This window comes from Camellia sinensis, chromosome 13, assembly GCF_055761805.1.
Source record: "Camellia sinensis isolate YWXY chromosome 13, ASM5576180v1, whole genome shotgun sequence".
NCBI classification, from domain to species: domain Eukaryota; kingdom Viridiplantae; phylum Streptophyta; class Magnoliopsida; order Ericales; family Theaceae; genus Camellia; species Camellia sinensis.
In genome coordinates this window covers 127,456,747-127,463,386 of record NC_138973.1, presented here as the reverse complement: position 1 = coordinate 127,463,386, position 6,640 = coordinate 127,456,747, and positions in this window count along the sequence as shown.

Genomic DNA, 6,640 nt, shown 5'->3' with positions numbered 1-6,640 from the left:
TTTATCTTGAAAAACGTTTTGGAATTTGCTACTAGCAAGTAGGCTAAAATACAGATTTCAACGAGTTTTTCCAATTCGGGCCATCCAACCTTCACCCACAGGCATCCAAACAATTATATCACGTAAGCATTTAGCTGCATGGCACACTCGCACGCATGCAGTATGCTAAAGCAGGAAAATACTTACATAGTACTCCGTGCCAAAACAATAAACTAGTTAGCAAACATGCATGATCCTAGTTCATGTTAGAGTGGCTAATGCAACGCATGCAAAATGCAATTAGAGTACGCTCGGCTAACGTAAGCATGGCATGTGAAATGCAGTCAATTGATACACGTATTCAATTTGGAATTGAAGTACAAATGCAGTTAGCGTGATGTACCGAGCCCGGTGCATGCAAAACAAATGAATGAATGCACGCATGCATTGCATAAGGTATGCTAATTTAAACGTGCCCTAATCTACCATCAAAGCAGGTAAGTAAAAGGGAAGAAAGAAGTGGGGATTAGAAGACATACACACCACTCACACACACTTATTACAGATTTGCCCTCGCGCGGAGGGACCAAATAAATAATACAAATTAATTAACTACACAAGCTAATTAAATATTACAAATTGCCTAATTAATTAATAAATAAACTAAGCTAGGGAAAACAGTAAATCGCCTCGGGAGGAGAGCCAGATGCAGCGCATGCTCGGGTCCCGCTCGGAAGTGCACGGCCATGCATAGTCTACCTCTGTTTTCCCTGCTCTGCTCCTCTGGAGGCTACCAAAACCTCAGGGATGTTTCTCTGGATACTAGGAATCACCACCGGCAGTGGTATGTGGTCATCGGCACAAAATTGATCCGTCGGCTGGTGAATTACTGCCGGTCGGCAAAGAATGCCTGCAGAACCTACAACTCACAGCAGCAGAGGATAGAACTTGCATGGAAATACAATTCAAACAATGTATGCACCAATTATGCCCTCTATCATGTTTATGACTCAAAAGGGTACGTGTCTCGATTCTCGGACCGCCAATCACGCATTTCCATGCATGACAGCCCAAAGAATCAAGTGTGCAACTTTCATGTCAAATGAAATGTAAACCAAACAAACAAACCAAGGCCCAATTCCTATCACCAAGTCAAGGAATAAAGCATGCATGCAAGATGCAATGCAACCTAGGCATACAAGCTAAGGATGCAACATGGCATGGCAAGACGCTTATGGAAGCATACAAGCAAACATGAGGCAATGCAAATTGATGGAAAGGTGGACTTATACATGATTTAGGCAACTCTAAATAGGCCTAAAACAGTGGCCATAGTGCTATAATAAGGGACCAAATACACATGCATACATACACATGATTAAAGGCCAAAACTTTGGCACAAATGGGACAACTCTCAAGCACACTTGAAAAGGGATATCATGGACAATTAGCATGCAACATAAGCTCTGAAAATCATGTTAAAACATGGTGCCAAACCAAGCAACAAATCAAGCTAAACATGCAACAAATGGCCCAAGTGCTTGAAGCAAGTCAAAAGGGCTTGAACCATGACCAAGCCAACCAAGCCTCACAAGGCTAAGGGGACTTAAAATAGGTTCAAGGCAGACCTAGACCATGCAAAGGGGACCCCCAAGATGGCATCTAAGTGGCTCAAAATCAAGAGCATACACAAAGGCCAAAACATGGGGCATGCAAGTCAAGCTTCCAAAGCTTCAAAGAGGTGTCCAAAGCAAACATACAAGCATGCTATAAGGTCTGAAATTATGCTAAAAATGATGCCAAATCATTAGAATAAAGCAAATAGTGCATGCTACAAACTCACACACTTGAGGCCAACAAGCCAAAATGCAAAGGGGACATATAATGTGTGCCATGGCCGACCCAAACAACTATGGACAGATCTCTAGCATGGCAAAATAAGCACACGAGCTTCACAAAACGAGACCTAAAACATGCTCGAGCAAAGGCTAACAACCTAAGGCATATTAAGGCAATAACAAGGCATTACATGGTAGGTATGCTAAGCATGCATGGTGTACCAAAACCAACACACAACAAGGTTATATCATGGCATAATAAGCATGGAAAACAACCAAGACATGATCAATACACACTCTAACATGATGCTCTCTCAAGAGGCCAAAAAGGGTCCCTTTCAAGGACAACAAGGAGAAGGGGTGGCCCTCCCCTTTTGGAGACTTCAAGGCACCATCTCCACCACTGAAATCCCTCAAGATTTCAGTGGTGAAGAGGCCCAAACACCAAAGTCTCGAAACTCACTCAAAATAGCACAAAATGGGGCCTTTCAAGGCCTAAGAGGGGTCAAACACCTCCAAACCACAAAACACTCTAAACAAACAATTAAGAGGGCTAACAAACAGAACTTTTTTGTATTATACACTAAGCTCAAAACCGATTTTAAGACAGGTAGAAATACAATGCAAGATTGGGGAATAAAGAGGCAAAATTGTTACCCTTGAAGACCCCTTCAAAAATGGTGCTCCAACAGCTCTCCTTGGCTTGAAAACAGCTCCAAAACTTCAAAACCAACCTCTTAGAACCTCAGTAGCTAAGTGAAGGTGAAGCACTATGTGTTTGTGTGCAATAGTAAGACACAAATGCACTTAAACACACACAAGAGGGAGATATAGAGATAGAAAGTGTATGGTTTCTAACCCTAGAACTCAAAACCCTAAAAATGGCTGTCTAAAAATATCTCAAGTCTCTCAAGTGTCTAACCCTAAAGCCAAGAGAGAAGGCTCTCTCTTATAGGGCCTTTTGTCTTGTAAAGCTTACAAGACAAGCTTCTCAAGAGAGAGATCCCTCCATACACGTGTATGGAGGGGAGCCAAAAGCAAGACAGCTGTGATAAAATATCTGCAAAAGCAGATGCACAGTAGTCGGCCGGCCAAAAATGCCATTTTGGCAAATGTGAGTGCCGACCGGCAACAAAGAGTGCCGACCGGCAACAAAAAGTGCCGATGGTAGCAAAAACCAGCCGGTGACCTCTAGCCACTGCCGGTGGTGTGTGGGGATGCCTCACAAGGCATTCCCTGCCCCTCCAAGGCAAAACACAAGTGTTTGGTGCAAAACCAGACACTAAATAGTCGAGTTCAGAGATCCTGAGGCAAGGCGCGCGTAGCCAAGACATCCGGGAACTCCAAACGAACACAAACATGGATGATCACCGAGTGTTCTAATGGTGACGTCCAAGTCTTGAGTACGGTCAAAAATGGGGTGTCTACACTATGTACATCTATTTTTCTGTAATACAAAGATTCCCATTCACCTACTACAGAATCTAGTTCAAAGATGTGCCGATAAAGCCTTCGGATTCGGAGCGCCCTTCGTGGATATCACGATTGGCCAATTCAAGTCTCCGGATTCGGAGCCCCATCAGAGAATGACGTCTTTGGGCCGATAAAGCCTCCGGATTCGGAGTGCCCTTCGTGGATATCACGATTGGCCAATTCAAATCTCCGGATTCAGAGCCCCATCGGTGAATGACGTCTTTGGGCCAATAAATCCTCCGGATTCGGAGCGCCCTATGTGGATATCACGATTGGCCAATTCAAGTCTCCGGATTCGGAGCCCCATCGGCGAATGACGTCTTTGAGCCGATAAAGCCTCCGGATTCGGAGCGCCCTTCATGGATATGACGATTGGCCAATTCAAGTCTCCGGATTCGGAGCCCCATCTACGAATGACGTCTTTGGGCCGATAAAGCCTCCGAATTCGGAGCGCCCTTCGTGGATATCATGATTGGCTAATTCAAGTCTCCGGATTCGGAGCCCCATCGTCAAATGACGTCTTTGGGCCAATAAAGCCTCCGGATTCGGAGCGCCCTTCGTGGATATCATGATTGGCCAATTCAAGTCTCTAGATTCGGAGCCCCAACGGTGAATCACATGTTTGGGCCGATAAAGCCTTTGGATTCGGAGCGCCCTTCGTGGCCATCACGATTGGCTGATTAAAGTCTCCGGATTCAGAGCCCCATCGGTGAATGACATCTTTGGGCCGATAAAGCCTCCGGATTCAGAGCGCCCTTCGTGGATATCACAATTGGCCAATTCAAGTCTCCGGATTAAAAGCGCCCTTCATGGATATCACAATTGGCCAATTCAAGTCTCCAAATTCGGAGTGCCCTTCATGGATGTCACGATTGGCCGATAAAGCCTTCGGATTCGGAGCACCCTTCATGGATATCACGATTGGCCAATGCAAGTCTGCGGATTCAGAGCCTCATCGGCGAATGACGTCTTTGGGCCGATAAAGCCTCTGGATTCGGAGTGCCCTTCGTGGTTATCACGATTGGCCAATGCAAGTCTCCGAATTCGGGCCCTTATCGGCGAATGACGTCGTTGGGCCGATAACACAATGATGTCGATTAAATCAAGCTGAACAATGTCCATTCAATCGTCTGGAATATGTTTATTTAAACATTTATATAATAAAACGCATGCAAGCATGTGTGTGCTGAACAAAACTTATAACAAAAACATTGAAAATAAATTACTTTTTTATTCGACCAACCAATAATTACATAATCTTAGACGTGATCCACGTTTTAACATTTATAACGAATATTTTTATTCGGCGTCTCCCTCATCATCTCTCTTTTCAACTTCAAAAGCGGAAAAGGGCAAACGATCACGATGATCCAGGTCACATAAGTTGAAATCGACACCCTTCGTTCGGAGAGCCTCCGCGGCCTAAAGAACCACAAGCCAACCATGCTTAAAGCCGTGATTCTCACATCGGTAGACCTCCTCGACAAGTGTCTCTTTCATTTTGTCGATCCCAACTTTCCGGCCAGCATGGAAACCCTCCTCGTAACCCTTGACCCTCGCATTTGCTACGACAAACACACCTGCCGTATCTCGATCGGCGATGGTATGACTCAATAGCCGTTGGGTCACCCTCTCGTCCACAATCGGGTTAGATTGACCCGCCGCATGCGGATTGGCAACTTTAACCTTCCTAAGCTCCCTAAGCTCGCCCTCCGCCTTCTCCGCACGAACCTCCGAATTGCGGACCCGTTCGTCTATTTTCTCCATCTCCCGCTGCGCGGCGCGCAGACGCATGCCGACTTCGTAGGTGGTGTACAGCCCCTTCACCGCCCTATGAATTCTTTCCCGAAACACTTCGAAATCTCGTCGTCTAACCATCGATTGTTGAACTTCTGGTGAAAGGATCTGTCGGGCGAACTCGACCGCTACACCCGGATCATTGACGATGGAATCTGCCTTAGTCATCGGTTTATTCCCCACGAACACCGTAAAACTCAATGGTCGTGGCGTTGCGTCAGACTCATTCCTCAGTTGTGGTTGCGGGGAGCTTCCCCGTTGATGCTTCTCTCTTCAGGGTGATCTGCTTCGACGGCTTGAAGGTTAACATTTTTCACTTTCCTTGGACGCCCTTCCTCCCGCACGCGCAGGCACGCCGCTGCGATTCATCGCAGTATCTAGCTCAGTCAGCATTCGTCCCTCTCCTCTACTGTTGAAGAACAGTCTGTTTGACATTCGCCCTCGCCCCAAGCTAGTTCAAATCGAGTCTGAATAAGAATAAGTGGACGCACTGGCGCGAGCTCACCCTATTTATTCGTAGGCATGCAGTGACCCCGTGGAAATTTCATTAACACTTTTGGCAGTCTCCAAACGACCGCCAAGCATCTTGGCCCCATGCCGATTGATATGTGCCACAGCCACTTCACATATTGATTTTTGGCTTGTTAAAACAGCCTAATTATCTAAACGACGATTATGGGCGAATGCCATAAAGTCCATGCATTGGCTGGGGCAAAGGCAGATTTATTAATCTAACCAGCCGAGCATCTTGGCCCCATGCCGATTACTATATTCCACAGCCACCTCATGTACTGATTTTTGGCTTGTTAAAATGGCCTAATTATCTAAACGGCGATTATGGGTGAATGCCTCGAAGTCCATGCACTGGCTAGGGCAAGGGCAGATTTATTAATCTAACCGGCCCGAGCATCTTGGTCCTATGCCGATTGCTATGTGCCACAGCCACTTCATGTACTGATTTTTGGCTTGTTAAAACGGCCTAATTATCTAAACGGCGATTATGAGCCAATGCCTCGAAGTCCATGCACTAGCTGGGGCAAGGGCAGATTTATTAATCTAACCGGCCCGAGCATCTTGGCCCCATGCCGATTGCTATATGCCACAACCACTTCATGTACTGATTTTTGGCTTGTTAAAACGGCCTAATTATCTAAACAGCGATTATGAGCGAATGCCTCGAAGTCCATGCACTGGCTAGGCAAGGGCAGATTTATTAATCTAACTGGCCCAGCATCTTGGCCCCGTGCCGATTGCTATGTGCCACAGCCATTTCATGTACTGATTTTTGGCTTGTTAAAATGGCCTAATTATCTAAACGGCGATTATGTGCGAACGCCTTGAAGTCCATGCACTGGTTGGGGCAAGGGCCGATTTATTAATCTAACTGTCCGAGCATCTTGACCCCATGCTGATTGCTTTGTGCAATAGCCACTTCATGTACTGATTTTTGGCTTGTTAAAACGGCCTTATTATCTAAACGGCGACTATGGGCGAATGTCTTGAAGTCCATGCACTGGCTGGGGTAAGGGCAGATTTATTAATCTAACTGGCAG